General features: G+C 37.3%; 1 long non-coding RNA gene across 2 annotated transcripts in view; it reads left to right on the top strand.

Moving 5' to 3' along the window:
* LOC143693726 (uncharacterized) overlaps positions 1-20,228 on the top strand; it is a 33,277-nt gene that overhangs the window by 1,306 nt on the left and 11,743 nt on the right. The gene's annotated exons all lie outside the window — the stretch shown is intronic.

Genomic DNA, 20,228 nt, shown 5'->3' with positions numbered 1-20,228 from the left:
AGACACCTGGGAACTGGTACAGAGAGGACCCTTTGAGGGGGAGAACAAAAATAGAAAAATGTGACAAACCTATTCCTGTGTGAATTTGCATTGAATGACTATGATGCAGATTTTTTTTCTTCTTTTTTTTTTAAACTTTTTAGTGTATCATGAACTTTCCATTAATATCTTTCCAATTGATTACCTGATATCTATTTTTTTTCTTCAAAATAATTTTCTAATACCTAATTTCTTTCCATAAGGGCAAACTCCTTATGATGCCATAAAAAAGGACACAATCAGAAAGTACCAAATATCTCACGAGAGCTACATGAAGAGCAGACATTTGATACTGTTAGAAGAGAGAAGTGTAAGATGTAGGTCCTTCAACTGAGTCAGACGTGGTGTGTAGGTATCCTTGTAGATGGGTATCCATGGGCATCTGAAAGAGAGAGAGATGAACCAAGAGAAATATGTGAATATACTTCTAGGTATAGGACATATTCCCTAGTAATAACAATGCTGTTTTCTAGAAAAGGTTTTGCCTGTCTTCCATATTACCTCTGCATAAAAGGATTTGATGAGGCTTATTTTACTATGGATACACTTGTGGGTAAAAAAGCAATGTCTTCAAATGCAAGGACTACATTTTGCAATTATAAAGCCTGCTTTTGGTAATAATAAGCCTAGAATAGTAATTTCATGTGCCTAGATCTTTGGTATGAATTGTATGCCCAATATTGCAAACAATTTCTGAACTTATTTTTAAGGTTTATCACTGAATTTTCTTTGTCATGTGACTCATCCTTTTTATGTATTTCTTCATCACTTTACTTATAAAAACTAATTTCTAATCTTTGGTTTTGAATAGAGATACAGGCACTGCATTCTGAAAATAAGGAATATGTATCTTTCTCCATCTTGATGTAATACAAATGATAAATAATATTTTAAAAGCCAAGTTTCAAAGTACAGATTTCCATCTAGATCTCTCTAATCTCCTTTTTGTCAACTCTATCACCTCATAAAATAAGGAGCAGGAAGTAGAGAGTGATGCAACAGGCAAAGCAAATTTGTATTGGTGTGTTGAATGTTCCATTAAGTGCCTTGTACTGCCTTGTCAAATCGAATCAAAACTCTTTGATGTTGTGCATTCTGGATGAGTGATTTGATTTTAGGCAAATTTGGCACTCATATTTGTGCTTTAAACTAGATGTGGCATATAATGTTCATGTTTTGATCACTGCTTCAGTAAACACAAAGGGTTTTTTTAGTATTTTATGCGTAAGACAGAGTTGCAAGATTGTACTTGACTTGCAAAACAACAAAATAAATCATACAAGAAAGTCAGCATTCGATAAATTATGCACTTCACATCAAGCTGTGTCGACATCTTAAATGAAGTATAGCTTGAAGATAAGGTGTTAAAAGGGAAAACTATAGATGTACAGTGAGTTTCTTTAAAACTATCACTTATCCCCATTCCATCACTGTCATTTCCTCTTTTGGGCTTTAGTTTTCTTTCTACATTTTTTGGCCTAAAGTGTCTGAATTATGACAGAAACTCCCATATTATGAATAATTCTTGGTAAATGCAAAAGGAGATGAAATCTCTACAAACTCAATGAATATTTAAGGTCACATATATAATATTAGCTCTGACAGATTGTTAAACCTGCAGGCTCTTTTTGAACTGAAGGAAGTTTCATTGAAAACCTGGGATTTTCTTTAGGTATATATTGCATGTCGTACATTCATATTACAAAATTCTTGTTTCTGACAAGCACATGTTCACTTTTCCTCCCTGTAGCTCCAGTCTGATACACAGCACTCCTGTTCTTTTTACCCTCTCACCCTACAAGATGATACCATAAGCCATACACTTTCTACTTTCACTACGGGGCTATCACTTCAAAAGGGCTGTTTTGAGTTGGCAAGAAAGTTTACAGCTGAAATATGTGAGAATAAGTTCCAATAAAGAGGAAATCTCAGAAAATTCAGGGTTTGCATTTGCTTTGGATCAGCATTTAAAATTTCACTTATCCAGCTCATGTGTACTGTACACAAAGGCAAGCCATTTGCTCCATTAACAAATGTCAATTCTCCCAATTGTTGGCATTTCCTGCTTTCTTTCAGGGTGGAATCAGGAAATGTGAATATTATGAAAATATTTATAATAACTACAAAAGGCTGACAATTATCTTCAAAGCAACTGAAGTCAGGAAATTCAGCCTTAAGCTTCCAAAATTGACCTAAGATCTGACTCTTATTTCCATCCTCTATCAGCCTCCTTAAAATACAGGGTCTGAATCATATATCAAGGCATCACAGAGGTTTGAGCCATTTTACTCAATGCCAGGATGAATGCTGAACACAGGTTTTTTTCACAACGAATTGCATGCTTTCTCTGTAAAGGCATAAAATGGGAAGAGGGATGTAGAGGTGGTTAATACTTGTTGTGTGACATAGTTTCAGTAGATTATGTTGTGAGTTTTGGCCATTTGCTGGCCAAAACTTTACAGATGTAAACTGTATTAATAACTCTTTCCCTTTTTAACTTTGCTTCCTTAATATTGAAGAAAACTGCAGGATTGTGGGCTCATGATGATGCCTTAGAGTAGGAGCTGTGTGAGGAAGCCTGGATTGTACATGGGGACTGAAAACTGATAATTTACACTTGAGAAACTTAGTTATAACTGTTAAAATTAAAAAGAACACCAGACATACAAACTTTGGTTTATCAAATATCCTAAAAGCCCATTCAATTCTATATTGTTTTTGTGAATATACATTTACAACATTATCTGCACCTGAATTTTAATTTCTTAGTATTTATTTAATTTATTAATATGCAAAAACTTGCCAATATTGGATTTTTACCTGCTAATTCTTGCTAAAAGGGTAGAGATGTCATATGGTAAAGTACAAGGAAACTTAAATCAGATTTTTAAATAGCTAAGAATAAATTGTGTGGCTTATTTGACAAATTTTGCTTGCTTCACTGGCTTTCATTGCAACCTGCATTGTCTTAGGAGCACCTTGAAGTTCTGCAGGCCATGGTTCACTGCCCCAAAAGGCCTGAGAAGCTTTCTATTGAATTAAACAAAGAGTGTATCTGAGCCAAGAAATACAGCATATCTTTGATTGAATTTATGAACCTTGCAGTGACTTGATGAAGCTGTCAAAGATGTAGATATTTTTTGAGAAATTACTCAAAATTTACAACTGAATCTTCATAAGATTAACTAATGTGACAGCGAACGGAAAGGTGCTTAAGGGATATTTTAAATAAGTCATCATCACATAATCATTCTTGTATGTATTTTACTAACTCCAAGCTCTATCCTTAAAAACTTCCTGCAAGTGAGATCTGCTTTTAGTGGTTTTTACTGACTTAGATGCAGCTTTGAAATAACTTAAATAAACCATTGATTCTTTTTACCCATACAGTATCTTCCTATCTAAGGGCATGAAACTTTCTATTCTGTAAGATTTATCTTTGTACTGTGTCTGAGGAGAACTTAAAGATTCATTATTATTAGAAATACAAGACATATTATCTAATGTTAAATGAAAGACAAGTTTTTCTGCATAACTGTTTGAAGTTCATTTATGGTTATGATGGGAGATTTTAAGGAGCAGTTTCTGAAATATGGAACATGAAGGAAGGATGTCTGCAATCCTTCCTGAGGCTACTGAATATCACAAAATATGAAGAAAAAGCATATTTTAGTACTTCATGAATTCAGACATATAGGAGAAAGAATTCCCTTTAAGCCTTTGATGTTCTAGAGGTCAGAACATGATTCTTAATTTCTGTGGAAACCTTTAAAATTTTAGTGATTTATGTTAGTCAAAACTCTGAAATATTTTGGTCAGGAAATATTTCTTAGTGGTTCTAGTAGTCTGAACTGTATTGCTCAGGTTCTCTTGTTCCTAGTCAGGCTACATCTTCCCTCACGTATCATAATTCCTCAGTGAAATGAAAATGTCCTTCATTTTCAAATAAAGTTAAGTTGTATGAACTTCAGTTTCCTTCTTCTCAGATAAAGTTTGTTGTATTCTAAACTCTTCTTTAGTACTACTCTTGGTTCACCGAACATGCTGGCAACTGCATAAGATAACTTTTGTTTTGTGATTGAAAAGTAATATACAAATGTGGTTAGGGTACATTTTCCATTTTCTGCTGCTGGGCTCAAGTGCCTTCTTTGGAAGACAGGCAATTTACTTCTAGCCTCCTATTTATTTTTGTCCTTTGGTCCAATTCCAGCCCTTATTATTCTGCTTAGCATTAATTTGCCTTTCCAATATCCAATGTATATATATCTCATTTATTGAATTTTTTCTTTTATGCTTACCCTTATTTTTATAGTTCAACAGAGAACAGCCTTTCAATTTACATATCCAATAAAATTTTTATAATGTGAAGTTGTATCTAAAACTCTCTGTAATTGCTTGAAAACAGAACATCCAAGAGACAACTGGTTGATGAGACAAAATTCATTGCTTTGGCACAGAAGAAGAACAGATTACCAGGCACATGATTTTACTAGTTTTTAGCTTGTTAGTCTAGTCCCTGTGAATTGTTCTCAAGGTAACTGAAGAAATACAATTCAGCTTTTCCTTCTGCTCAAATCATCTTCCTATTAGAACTTTATTTCCACATTTGAGGCTGAATGGGACCATGAATCAACCAAGTCCTTTCTCCCCAGGTTCTTAAGGAGATTTCTTCATTATATCTTTCTTTTATTGTTGGTGTATAAAATACAAATTGTAAGTAGAAAATTGTGAGGTAATTCCCTTAGAGAGCCCTGGGCACCTGCTGCCTGAAAGCCTCTCATCCTATCCCAGGAAAGATTGCTAGATTACAAATCTTTCCTTCAGGCTGGACATGGATCTAAACTGCCCAGCAGGAGACATCTCTATGATCCTTGAAAAATCTGCCCATATAGTGTGGCATTTCTCATGTGCCATGTGCCCTGCCACCACCGTGAGAGGACCTATTGCTCTGTCTGACTTGGCATACTCAAGCAGACTGAGAGCTCGAGCACTGCACATTTCTAAGACTCATTTCTAAGTATAATGCCATGTTGCCAATTCACATACAGGCCCCAAAACAGCAAAGGAAATGCAGTGTCATATTTTCATTGGCATGTTAGGAGACAGCTACTTCACCAGATTCCAAAGAATTCCTTCAGCCAGCTCAACAGTGTGAAGCAGACCAAAGAATGCTCTGGAATTTTTGTAGTGAATACTCTTACTGCAATTACTCTTACTTGCCATCTCTCACTGCAATTTCAAGAGGTTAATTGGGATACAGTCAAATATTGGTACCTCCCATCATATTCCTGAGTAGTGCAGAGAGAGATGATAACCATGGTGTCTTAAAGACACTGTCCTTTCATTTTCTTAGCTTTTGTTGGGGAAATGGAGATAGACTTTGCTAGAGCATGCATTTTAGTGTAGATAAGAAAAAATGTTCAAACTTTCCCACATTTCTCTATGATCTCCTTTTCCCTGTTGTCAGTGGAGTTGGCGGTGTGGCTTTCTGTCCCTTCTCTCCCCACTGTAGATATTGCTTTCACCTACAAGCTGAGCAGAGGGTACAGTGAGTTCTGTCGTGTCCTCCCTGTCCCCCAGCCTTTGCACCCCTGTACCTCATGGACTGAAAACAACATAGTTGCTGTAAAAAGTCTTGCTGCACTTCAGACCTTGCTGTGTCTGACTTCTACCTCACACTGACAAAATGCTGAGTTTTCACAATTATTCTCTTCTGAGCAATTGCTGTATAAGTTATCTGTTCAAGTGAGGAGTGGCAGACACTGTGTAAGGTAGGACTGCTATGATGACAATGAGCAAGGGTGCAAAGTCAATGGACTCAGACAGGCAGAGCTCAGAGACTCAACTCATTAGTGTTCTTCTAACCTCCAAATCATTTCAACTCCATCAAATCATCCTTTCAACTCCATCCCTAGGGGCTGTGATTTGTGTGAGACGTTAAAGATAAGGTCTTAGGACTTCTGGTACCCTTGACAGCAGGAGGAGGTAGATCTTTTCACTCCTTTCTCTTGGTTCTGCTCATTCTGTTTCTGGGAATCTCTTTGTGGAAGTTCTGCACCCCAGATTATGAGCTTTGGAATGTCAAATACAAATTCTCCTATGTTGTTTGAGAACTGTTGAATAAGGAACTGCTGATGTACATGAAAAGGGAGAGCAAAATAAAAGTATCCCTCCCAAGGACATTGCTCACTCAATGAAGAATTGTAAAAAATAAGAATATGATATAATTTTTTATTCAAGTTTTCAATAAGGAGAACTATTGACTGAAAAAACAAGAAATCTCAAATGACTAACAATGACCTTCATGGTCCAATCTTTCTCCAAGTATAATTATACTGAAATTAACTGATTTATTAGACACAAATTTGATGGTATGGCACAGAGAAATGGACACAATAATCTGTCAGCACTTTCTCTAGGGCTAACAAAAATAGTAAATACTTTGCAACAGCAATTGCATTAGCTCATTATTTACTTCAGTACTTTCTGAAGAATTTTTACAGCTGGAGAGTAGAAGGAGGTGGCAGAGCCCTCTGAATGCTGAAGAGAAATTATTGCAGTCTAAATGAAAAAATAACTGATCTTTTCCATTTAGACTTGTATGCAGTCAGCTTTTCTAATAGTTGGCCTGAATTGCCAATTGCTGTGCTTCTCTGTTCTTGTTCTTTGGAAGTGTAGATAAGGTGTCTTAAAAAAAGTCTGCTCGTTTTCATTGCTTGATCATTTTGATTTTAGCAAAAATAAGTATTTGTTAAGAGTAACACTGTGAGTAAGCTCTTCTAGGCCAAAGGGAAGTGTTTGAATTTTGTCAGAAGTACTGAAATCTGGATAGTTTCGGAAATCTGCCCTCTTTTTGGTCCTCTTCTCCTTTATTTTCAAAAGGTACGAATCTCTGTATGGGGTCTACTGGCAATACACACCTGACTAGCTGCAGAAGATGGGAATCCATGGAAGTATTTATTGCAGTAGGTACAGACATTTAGCTTTGTGCATTGCAGAGATAGCTGAACTAATTCCTCTCAGAGGACATGTGTGCCAGAACCTTCTAGAATCTTCTGATCCTCTGATGTTCTGCTCCAGCTGAGTTATCCAAACTCAGGAACTGCACTAATGTACCTACTTTTGGTTGTTGAGCTGGCTTGAAGAAATGCAAACTTATACTTGCATATAATATTCTGCATGGACATGTGCAAGGTTCACCTCATAAGGGTTTGACCACACAAAAAACCCCAAACATTATACTAATATCAATCCTGTTTAATCATCTATTGTATTGGATTTGATAAGGCCTGAAATGATTCCTGTATGAATATTTATAATAGGACTATCACTCTGAAATAGTAAAAAATATGTCTTTATTGCATGACAAATATAACCTATTGTCATATAGATAAAAAAACCAAACAAACAAACCAGCAGGTATTTTCTTACATGAGAAATTCCATAATGCATGCACTATAGTGCTACATTATTGATTTATGCTGGAATCAAAGCATCCAGTATCACATAATAGATTAGAAACTCTGTCATACAGAGAGCTGAGGTTAATGCATTGAGCAGTACTATAACCATTAGTGTTTAAGATCTTGTGATTATTTTAAAAGGGCTGTTACATTTGTCACTGGTCAAATTTGACAGCTACATCAAATTAAGTGTATCAGCAAATAGAAGGAAGTTAAACTGCAAGGAGACTTAAAGAGGTTAGAATAGTACAGTGCAGGAACATGACATACATTTTGTTTAAAATACCAAGGAAGAAAAAAATCATCAAAAATTTGAAGGTGGATTTCCTGAAAGAACCAGGGAACATCTGAAAATGATAAAAATAACCAAAACACACGACAGATATTCTGGATTCCATGTAGAACCTCTGAGGAAATAGGGTAACTTTCATAGCTCTGATGAGTCATTGTGTGGAATAATGCATGATCTTTTGATTTCATGGCATTGGAAATATTAAAGAAAGTGTGAAAAGATAAAAATACAAACAAAAATTATCTAGGAGACATTAAGTCAGGATTCTCATGTAAGAGATTTCAAAAAACTTAAGTAATGTGAGTGTTTACTTCCCAATGGCTTTAGGACAGAGGTAGGGGTCAAATGCACATTTAATTCAGTAAAACACTACAGTGGACTTAATTTTGAACATGGAGCTCAAGCAGACTTCTTTTCTTTAGACATTGATTTATTTTCCAAAATACTCGGTAATTACAGAATTTAAGCATACAGGATAATTTTCACATTTGAAAGACTTTCCTAAATTGCAACCTATTAAGAGAGAAAAAAAATATGAGAATGAAATCTTTGTGCAGCAGGAGGTATATGGAATAACTGATTTTTGGGAAATGTTATTTACCCTGTTTGCTTTATTTTGCTTTGGTGTAAATAATGATTCAAAATGGAAGACCTTTATAGTACACCTTAAAATATACTTCAGTTCTTGGACTTGCTGGGATCTAAATCCCCGTGTGTGAAAAGAACAAATGGGAAAACTGTTCTTCCACTGATCCTTCCACCTGCATTTGTTTCACTGAAAATTCCGGAGAAATAGAAAATTTAGCTTTTCATTCTGTTAAAAGAAGTCTGCCTTTCACTGTCTTTTTCACCTTCATTTTCTTTCACCTTCTGGTTGTTTTTTGGTTGGCTTGTTGGTTGGTGTTTTCAATGCAGTGGACATACCCAGAATGACTGAGGGGGTGGGAAAATTAGGCTTCAGCAGTGCAGTCATAAGGAGTTGCCAGCTGTAACCTGCCATTCTCATACTGGGCAGCAAAAATGCCTCAACTTCTGCCCCTGTCTATGCACAGTCCTGAGTACTACAAAGCAGAAAGGAAAATGCATCTTGTAGAGTTGAAATAATAGAGTACTTTCCATCTATAAGAGAATTAGCAGCAGAGAATATTTACCATGGAGAGAAATACAAACAAATATTTTCTTAGTTTAGGAACTTATGAAAATATTCATGTGTGCAGGTGAAGTTAAGAAGAAATAATTAGTAACCTCACCTAAACACAGAGGCTGAGATTGGCAGGTCTTGAATGCCCAGCACAGCTCAGATGGACCAGCTTTAATTCACCTCTTATACCTGTCTTTTCTTCCTGGCCATGTGAAATGCTGTCTGGTAAATTTCTGAAGACTTCTCTAGCAGTGCTGACTGTGAGCTTTCCAAGGGATCTTCTCACACGGCCTAATATTCCCTTGTTTGTTGCCTCAGCACTCTTACCCTGTCTATATTCATCTGTATTTCACTGATGCTTTTCAAAGGACTCCTTTCTAGGGCTTTGAATCTGATGATAGCTTTTTTATCATTGAGGAAAATCCAACACTGGTTTCTGAAAATGCTCAAGGCTGTGACTCCAAGAGATTGCATAGCCTGTCTTTAAATTCAGAAGTCATGGGAGAGGTTTCCCTAGGTATGATACAAAACCACCTTTTCCAATATATGATCATGAATGTGAGGTGTGCTGATCTGATCCTTGAGAAACCTACCATTTACTAAGATCCTGGAAGCCTTATGGGAAAAGCTATAAATGCCATTTCAAACTGTGCTTGATGTTTCAGGTGGTTTTCTCCATTTCACCTATAAATGGGAAAAAATATTCAAGAGGTGAAAAGTGGAAAATAACCTCAAGCATCAGTTTAAGCAGTTTAAGAGGTGCAAGAGAAATTTTAATTAAATCTTGATGATTATGTGAAGATTGTTTTGGTGAGCTGGAAGCAAACTGAATTTTACTTCATGTTAAATTTTAATTTGTTTTGTCTGCTCTTCTTTCACTAATTTTCAGTGGCTTCACCTGTTATCACAGCATTTGGAGATTAGGAGTAGAGGGACTAAAATTTAGTTTTTTCTTGGGTGACTAGATACTTAAGCACAAATTTGTAGATGTTGCAAAACTTCAGATCCAGCCCAGCAAAAAGACTTTTGTGACTAACTTTGACCAGAATTCACCAGAGTTAGAGAGATGTCTGACTAACTTGGGTGGTAAGCATCATGAACATAATTCATGGTGAGTTGTAATGAAGGTCAAGCTCACAAGTGATTTAATCCAATATTCATGCCATCTTCTGCAAGTTTGCCTTCATTGGAGCCTCTGCAATATGAAGGCATGTCACTATGTGCAGGAATGAAAAAAAACCTGGGACCTTCTACTTCTTGGGGCTCTCTCTGAAGTCAAGAAGAAGCCATAGCAACTAACTTGAACAATTAATATTCTGAATAGAGCACTTTGGTGCTTTGGAAATATTTTACTATGCACCAAAATAAATAAAAAAAAAATAAAGACAATCTTACTGGGAAATGATCAGATTTAACAAACCAGTTTGAATGCATTTATCCTGGCAGGCTGGTGAACCTTATTTGCCTGCTTTATTTTTAAGGGCTTCCTCATCCCTATTGTCTTTTTGCCAGGAGTTCAAATAGTGAGTAGGAACACCTTGTTCTGGAAGCTGCTTTCCAAAGTCCTTGTTGGAGAGCACACAACAAAACTATTTTGCCATACATGAAAACAAATATCTCTGAATAGCAATTACAAACAATTACTTAGCTTTTTGAAATGTTATAGTTGAGTATCTGTTTGTTTTTTCTCTCCTTTCAGATACTCAGTTATAATTTGTTAAACTCAATCAAATAATTTTAGAAAACATAATAAACATTTAATATGCATCAAAGCCATCTGGAATTGCTCTGCACTGCACACAGAAACAGTGGGATTCATCTGTGCATATTCAGCATTGGAGGTTTTCCACTCTCTAACTTTTACATTAGCAACACAAATTACCTGGGTTGAGAATGTGCTTAAGCAAAGGAGACTAATCAGTGTAAGGCTTTTAGAGGTAGAGCATTTGAAATTCCTGTGAAGCTTCCCTATCCTCTCTGACATTTAACTTCCAGTGAACACCTAACCCCATTTTCAGATCTATCTCAGCTGTTTGGGAGACCTAATGCAAGTGCCCAGGTCAGAGATGATGACAAAGTCATGAGCTGGTCACATGCCCAGCTTAGACCAGAGCTGATTATGGTGTCAGACAATCCAAAATACAGCAAGATTTTTTTTGTGTGTTTTATATGCAACACATACACAATTACTAGGATTGAGTTAAAGCAGGTGATCAGCACAGAAAAATGAAAACCCTGAGAGGGGAACATGACTCAGGGTCTTAAAAGATGCAAGTACTGCCAGGACTGCTTGGGTCAAGCACTGTTGGTCTTGATTGATAATTTTTGCTGCTGGAAAAAATCATGCATGTTATCATACAAATACCAAAAGAGTGGGTAATACCACAAGTTTGCTCAGAATGGCTTTGGTCTTCTGTGTCAATGCTGACACAGAAGAGGAGGAGGACAGAGTTTTTCTATTTCAACAAACCTTTCTTTTCTCTTCATTTCTCAACAGGGTCTTTCCCTGGAAAGAAGGATGGAGAGTACTAAAGTACTTGTTTTATATACTATAGGACAGATGGGTTTCTATGCTTGAAAATTATTGTATTGATAATATAATTAGCCTCCCTCAAAATTCTGGAACTCAGTGCCTGAGGTGTCTCACCTTCACATGTGAAGAAATAATTCCTACAGCAAAGAACTTGTAGCAGAAGAGGAAATAAATTTAAAATACTCTATTTGGACAAAAAGAATCCCTCTTATTACACAATATAGAATATAATTAAAAAGAAGTTTGCATAGATTCACATAAAATTTGTTGAAGTAAACCCCATTATGTTCATGGAAGGCTTCACCTTAGCTATCTCTAGGTGAGGTCTGAGGCATTTCAGAGATGTGGAAAAGGGAGGAAGTCCCATCCAGTGCTGGGCATAGGTGCAGCAAGCAGTGTCTAGCTGCTCCTGTCTGTCTGTCTGTCTGTCTGCTGCAGCAGGGGCTTTACCATGTCCTCTCACCCTAGGTTTTCTTTCATGCTTATTGTGACCTGTTACTGCTTGAGTAATGTAGAGTGCAAGACATCTGTTGAAACAACCTGAGGCTTAAAAATGTCCACAGTTCTCCTGTAAGAGCATGACTTCACAGCTGTTGAAACAAGTTTCCCACATTTTTTTGCTTCATAGTTTCTACAAATTAAAATACCTCCACCAATATTTGCTCATTACATGACTAATTGCTGGTTTCCTTGGGTTAGCCCATCTGTTAATAGGCCGGATAATTCACCTCCTGTGTCCAAACACTGCTCTGATGGTTCAAACACTATGGTATATTTTGTGCTACAGAAACATATTGCAGCAAGAAAATTTGCCTGCATTCAACTATGGTTCAGTCAACAGATCCTCACAGGTACTAATAATTTGTTGGCATGTTGTAATATTACAAGGTAAGAAAAAAGTCCTTCGATCTTTTAAGTGGTGATTGTCACAATAGATTGAACATGCAGGATTCCAAGGTATGAGCAGAGTTATTCCGTGACAGATCGTCTCAGTGCATGTAGCAAAAAATTACATATCTAGCAAGAATTTATGAGCACAGCCCTTTCATGAGGCTTAACTGCATTTCACCGGCACTGAAAGCTGGGATGAAGGAAGAAAGTATTAGCAGTCAGAGCTTTTTCTGCAATTTGTCATGCATGTCAACACAGGGAAAGACATGCCTGAGCTGGCGGTGACAGCGCAATTGAACAGATAGCGTGAGACATGCCCTTCACTCTGCTGACATGCACTCAGCATACGTCAGAGCACACTCAGTAAAGCAATTTCTGTCCTTGAACATTCCCAGGGAAGGGACGTGCTTCTCACCCTGCACCTGTGCTTCTCTCCAGGCTCTGGCTCCTGATTAACACAACGAGAGCAGCAGTCGCGGCTCCTGTCTTTGCCCGTGCTGGATCTATAGTGTGAGATGAAAAACATTCTCAATTCATATGAGTAATGAGCATTACAAATTAGACTCAGATCAATTATTAAATGAAGATTATTATGAAATATTAAGAGGAATCTATTATGCATAATGTATTTGTCACAGATTAAAAACCAGCATTCGACTAATATCCTTCTCTGCCTGATAATGTATTTGGATATTTAACATATTTAAAGGGAGTGCAAAAAAGTGGGAGGGAGGTGCATCTATTAAAACAAGAAATGCATTTGCTAATGGCTTCTGCAAAAGGGAGTTTTCTTCTGTCTTGGGTAAAATTTATCTCTGGTCTCTGGTGAGGACATGCAGACCCATCATCTCAAGCCTTTGTACTGTTGTTAGCATTACTTACTGTGAAGACCCTACTCTATTGTACACACTCTAGGAGAAGAAAAATTTTGATTTAATGTGTAGCCCTGTCAATTGTGTGCAAGTTCTGTTGACTAAAGAGTGCTTTTGTACTAAAAAAATGAAGTTGCTCTTCAGCTGGGAGTTCATCATGACAGAAGGTACAAGTCACTTGTTCCCTGAGCTTCTTCTAAAGCCCTGCTGTGCTGAGTTATTTTGCATTGCGTCAGATGATTCAGTGGTGCAGCTTTGTGTCCCTGCTTGATGTGGTGAGGACATGATGCTTCTACAAAACCTCATTAAATTTATCTCAGGACTAGAGATGGTTGAAAAAAAGAGGAATCATTGATAGAGCAGTTCTTCCATCAGAAAATACTGGCTCCACAGAAATGAGACAACCCGTGGAGATTTGTTGGTTCCTGTAGGAATCAGGCAAAGAGCAGGATGCCTGCTTCTTCCTGAACCTTCCTGACACCCCAGGTGTTGATGACACTTCTTTCTTACCTGACACCTCCCTTTCCTCCTGGGTTGGAGGTCTCCTGACCTCAAAGCTGGAGTGCAGCTTTCCCAGCATGCCAGCATCAAGGAGAACACACTGGCTTCTCCATCCTGATGGCTGAGCCCAGGAGGAGTCACTGGGGAGGGAGAAAGGGACAGGTGAAAGACCTCATGGTTCCAGGGCACTGTGGTTGTCTAGCAGAAAGGGGTGGGAGGCTGCTGGGTTGCTTGTGTGCTGTGACACAAGCAGGGAAGGAGGAGAAAAGAAGCTGAAATGTGGGATGCAGGGAGAGTCTGCTGGTCCTTTGCACCATGCAATGGAGTGTCCAGAGTGTGGGGCAAGAAGCAGGAAGCCCATGGGATGGAGAGAGGGAAAGATCATATTTAGCTACAAGAAAAAAAGCAAAATATTCCAGAAACCTGTCCTTTAGGGTTGTTTCCATATTTCCATAATAACATCTGTTTGAAAACTGGTCCATTTCAGGATTTTGCCTTCTTGCCAATACTTAGAAGGGAAGTTTAAAAGGCACGAGTCATTTTGTTTTTCAGCAGGATGGACTTTTCCTATTTAACTCTGCTGATCTATTGTTAACAGTTTATGTTTGGATTTTGTTTTTATTTTGGCGACTTCTCATTACAACAGCCTCTGTCATCCAAAAGCCATCACATCTCTTGTGTGTTAATACATGAAGATATTTTGGTTCTACAGGACATAGGGCTGAATCCTGCAGTTATCCTGGATAATTATCCTGGAGAAAGGAAAATTTTGAAGCCCTTGTGGTCTATTTTTGTCTGTTCTAGAAGGAATATCTCACTCAGGCTTCAGTTCCAAGCTATTAATGGCTGAAAGCAATAATAAAGAGACTCAAAGAGCATTGTTATATAATATTAATATTATATGAAACATATGAACTGAAAATTATTTAATATTATAAATATTATATAATATTTATATGTTAAACAATATTCTGTTAATATATTTATAAACTGAAAGGCAACAGATTTTTAAGCAATAGTAAATGATTAAAATATTTTTTAAATCTTTCCTGGAGCATGAAAGATATTCTTTGAAGCCTTTTACATCTCTTGAGTAAATATGTGCAGTTATAATCAGAAAGTTTTGTTAAACATGTATTATATAACCAAAAACCTGGAGAAACTCCAATGACATTTCTCTCTTTTGTGTAAATATGTAATTAGGCAAGGTTTTTTCCAGTATTTCACTGATTATATTTTCCTCAGTCATGCAAGAATGGGATTTTTTTGCACTCAGACATACTGCAATCTGAGCTCTACAAGCCCTGACGTGGTGTACTACCTTTCCACTCCCACTTCCTAATTCTCTGTAAGTCTCCTTCTTTTAAATGGGGCAAACCCCTTGTGAGATCTGATAAAATATCAATCTAAGAGATGATTAAGTACTCATAGCAGCACTCAGAATAGGGATGAAAGCTAATATTTTTCCATCACTTGTGGCCAGTGAGAGTGGAATAGGTCACAAGACCAGAGGATTCAGGTCATGAGCATGATTCTGGTACTCACCTATGTGGTATCTCTTTGCACAGTCCCTCTTCTGAGAGAGTGCCAGACACAATATGTGCTGTGTCCATGGAAAACACAGAAGTTGTAGCTCCTGCCCCTTGCAGCACTTATTTGTGAACAAAAGTTCTGTCCTGGACTCTACCAGCCCTGATGGCTAGTGAGGAATGTGGAGCTGGACAGGCTGGATGAGTAAAACTTGCCCTGACCACCTACCTCTGGTCTACTTAGGTATTTGTAGGTGAAGGTCAATTTATACCTTTCAAGGGAACTTGGTTCAGTTGAGAACCTTGCAATGTTAGGTTGGACTTGAAGATCCTAGAGGTCTTTTGGAACCTTAATGATTCTACAATTCTTTTTCTTGCATTGACTTGAAAAATATAGACATTTTTGTGCAAGCTTTGTGACACTCCTGATAGCAAGTCTAAGGGTAGGAAAAACTGACAAAGATGATTGACAGGAGCATATCAGCACCGGACAGGTATCAATTTGGTTTAATTCTGGCACAAATCTCTTGTGATTATTCCAAGAGCTTTCTAATAGTGGATTTTCATGTTTAGAATTAATTCTGAAGACAAGTGAGTAATTTTGAGGATTCATGGGGCTTGGATAGCATTTTTATTATTTCTGGCTTTGATTGTACTTCCCTGAGAATATGCATCACTTTGAAAGACCCTTAACATTCATAAGGCAAAAAGAGCTTTTTAAAAACATAATTAACATTTTAGTGAACTTCTGAAATAATTCAGGCATGTATAAGCCACTAATGACTCAGTGGAAGGGAATTTCTCACCACTCACCAGTGAAACAGAGCTGTGTGGTGGTCCCACACTGAATTTCAAATTCTTGTCATTAGATTGCTTGTCATTCTTATTTCAGTTACCCCATAAATAAACTGTTATGCTACTTTTCATGATGAATATAATAGTAATATCATTCCGCTTACTGAAGATCAAGAAGTTAGAAAACATTATATATATGCTTTGAAAAATCAGAGCTGATGCTTCAGAGAACTGCAGAAAATTAAGACTTATCTTAGCAATAAAATTGATCTTTAAAAACAAAATTATTCAATTTGCAGAGATTTGAGATAATTCAAAGATACAGCAGCAATTTTTCTTTAAAAGAATACTATCTGCCTCTAATCTACTGCAATTTTTTGAGCATATAGAAATAATGGCAGTCTGTGGGAAAAAGGTCAATGTAAATTATGAATATTTTTTAAAAAGCCAATAATAAGGTTCATTTTAAAACTCTATGAAGTGATCCCATGGTGTGAAATGTACCCTCAATTCCTTTCAAACAGCTCAGCTGTGAAAAAATATGAGCACAGTCCATTTTTTTTAATTGAGGGAAGTTAACATCAGGTGTTACAAGGTGCTCTATAGGATCAATTGTTTAATGATCAATTTTACTAATGGAGAAATGCTATAAATCTATTACATTAAGTATTACAAGTGTGTAGCAAAGCAGTAGTGGGGCTGAAAAGAAAAATTCTGAAACTTTCCTGGGACACAAAATTATTTCCACTAATCAGTGCAACTGATGACTGAAACTCATCAGGTCTTAAAAATGAGGAGCACAGAATTTTCCAGCTTTGATTCACTGTTGACGTCTGCCCATGGTCACATACAATGATAGTCTCATTTCTCTTATTTGTCCCAGAGCAGCTTTTAGTAATCCACAGTTTGGGGATTTCAAGAACAATCTATACTACTTCATTTTGAGAAATGGCTTTTCAGAAATCCGTGATTAGATAAGGTTGGACTTTTATTCTCCCACTACACATTCTGGCTCAGCTTTTTGGGTGAACCTGTAGGTACACATGTATAACAGAAGAGAAGCAAAGCCAGGGCAGAAACATCACAAACTGGGACTTCCCAGCTGCACCCAACTGCACAGTAGTGGCTGGATATCTAAGAATTTGCAGAGGAATCATACTAAAAATGATAAAATCCAAACAAGTTAAAAGAGAAGGGAAAAGAGAAAGTTATTTGCACATCTTTCTGTGGTGCATGTTTTTGAAGCCCAGGGAAGCAGGGTGTTCCAGGTATTGTGGACTGAATCCCTGGGAGGACCCTTGTACATTACATCTACTATCTTAATTTTTTTTCATAATCAATATAACCCTCCTGTCAGGGAAAGTGAGGAAGTTTTTGACTTAAAAAGCTGCCCTGCATTAACAGTCATGAGAACTTAAGGCAGTTTTTAAATTGAACTGAACAGTTCGCCTTAAAATAACAGGATGGCATTTCCCCAGAGAGAGGAAAATCAAAGCCTGATCTGTCATAACTAATAAAATTTGAACTTTATCAGTCAAACAGTGAGCAAAGACCTCAGGGGAAGGGAATTAATGGGATTTATGAACATGTTGCTGTTGCCTGAACATGTGCAGCAAGTTTGCTATACAGCTGTTCAATTAAAACGTGCCACAGCAGTTTTGGAAAGTGATGCTTTTTGTTCTATTTTCTTACCTGTAAAACTTCAAAAGAAAAAGAAATCATAAATTGCACTGAAAATAAGCCTGCTCATTAAGAAAGGCTGAAATGATGTGCATAAAATGAGCACTCACCTCATCTTTATTCATATTTGGAGTGAAAACATATGTGTGATTTAAGGAAATACAGAAAACTGCAGCTGATTAAATGATTGCATTTTTTTTTCTCTCATAATTATTGTTTCACAGTATTCAAAGGTCATGCCATACCAGAGCTATTTTTGCTAATACAAAATGTGTGAATATGTTTGTACTTTTTTTCCAAAAGCAGCAACAACAAAAGCTAACTTATAATAAAAATTGTTTCATAAAGGTACTTCTGCATCTTAATTATTCTGTTGTCAAATGAAAATAGGATTTAGATGACAGGACAAGAGGAGATAACATCAAGTTGCATTGGGGTAGTTTTGGATTCGATATTAGGCAAAAATTCTTTATGTAAAAGGTTGTAAAGCATTAGAGCCGGTTGCCCAGGGAAATGGTGGAGTCACCATCCTGGAAGTACTCAAAAAAACCTTGTGGGTGTGGTACTTGAGGACAGGGTTTAATGGTGAACATGGTGGTGCTGCAGGGGTTGATGGTTGAGCTTGACGATCTTGAGGACCTTTTCCAACTTTAACGATTCTATGACTCTCTGAAATGCTTAAATATGCAGCAAAATACACCAGAAATGCCTGATTTACATGAATTCAGGTAAAAAATTACCTCCTAACCCTTTCTCCTTGCTGTTAAAGGGGTTCTGCAAACACTGAGTATGAAGCCATGCAGGTACTGATCCTTATGCCTGCAAACTGCCTGGAGAATTTTAGTGTGACTGTTCATGCAGGTAAAGCTGAGGGCTTTTTTTTGAAATGCTGTAAATAAAAGGCTAAAAATGATCATTTACTTAGTTCTCTTAGGAGAAAATGATGTTATTCACAGCTTCAAATTAGCTTAAAGTTGTAGCAACTTATAGAATATCAAATGAAATAGATTCTCACTGTGTTGTGTCATGTAGCATGGATCGGAAAAGAGATATTTCTCTGTCAGGAAGAGTTTTTGGTTCCTGTCAGTCACAGGAGGGAGGTGTTGGTGCTTTGCTCTCCCTGCCATGTCTCTGAGGCCCCACTACAGCTTCTGGCAGCAACTGTTCCTGATTGAGGAGCCTGGGTGAGCTTCACCTTGCTGCCAGATGCACTGGCAACACATCTGGAAAGCAGATGCTGTAAGTTTTAAAGAGGGTAGCAGATGGTGGTGTGCTCCTTTGCCCAAACAGAAGGCATTATAACATCAGGAATATGTGAAATAGGCAGGTACTTCACCTCTTCCAGCTCTGAAATAGCCCTGACTTCACCCACAAAATACATCTCTCCTTTTGACATTTGTGGTTTCCAAAAGGTCACTGCAATAATTGAAGTTGCTGCCATTCACTTTTTAGTATTAAATCTCATGTCCCCTGTCCCCCCCCTGCCAGAGGGGGAAGCTGCCCAGGGTGCCCAACCCCACAGCCAGGTCTGGCTGTCCAGGCAGGGTCCAGGCCCAGCCCTGATGTTTCCTGCAGCCCCCCAGGCTGGCACAACCTGCTCAGTAGGCTCCTGGCACTGTAATGTTCCACCAGAACACTGAAATCAAGGGACTAGAAGGAAATTCAAGCCTAAGGAGATGAAATTCTCAGAAACTGGCACACAACAGTGGAACTCACAGGAGGTCAAAAAATACTCCTGTCTTCTGCCATTACCAACACTTAATACGAGCCACATTTTTTTAACTGAATTTTTCCTTCAATGCTAAAATAAATACTGCACACATCACATCATCCCTCCACATTGCCACTCACCCACATGAACCTTATTAGGGACAAATCTGTTAACTCAACCAAGAGTTAACTGAATAAAGCAAAATTAATTGAAATGCTACATGAATAAAATGAGAAAAGAGGTTAACAGAGGCACTGATTCTTTTTCTGTTTTGAAGTGGTGGGATGCTGCCCATGTTTGCATGTAAATAGCTAGCTCCTTTGTACAGATACTGGCGTTTTATTGACCTCAAAGAAAATGCTGTTGGTTACAGCTATGGAAAATCAGTGAATTATAATAATATAAAAATACCCTGAAAAACAGAAAGCTGTCTCCAAAAGCCCAGGTTTGAAAATAATGATGTAAAATTACATCTGTAATTAAACGTAGACAATGTGGTCTCAGAAATAAAGTAAAAAAAAATTGATACTCCTTATAAAGATAATTTGAAAGTTGGTGAGAGAATTGAAGTATCAACCCATTGCCTGTAACAAAGATAAATATAAGCACAGTGTTTTTTTAATTGGAACAACACATTCCTGATGGAAACAGAGTAGATCGTTACTGGAACAAGAAAGAAATTATAGCTTAAATAAAACACAGATGGGAAACTATGTAATAAGAGTCTTAGTAGTGCATGTCTTACCATGGTATCAACTAACTAATTAAGATTGTTTTGAAG

The sequence above is a fragment of the Agelaius phoeniceus genome, chromosome 3 (genome assembly GCF_051311805.1).
Source record: "Agelaius phoeniceus isolate bAgePho1 chromosome 3, bAgePho1.hap1, whole genome shotgun sequence".
NCBI classification, from domain to species: Eukaryota; Metazoa; Chordata; class Aves; order Passeriformes; family Icteridae; genus Agelaius; species Agelaius phoeniceus.
This window is presented reverse-complemented; position numbering and strand designations above follow the sequence as displayed.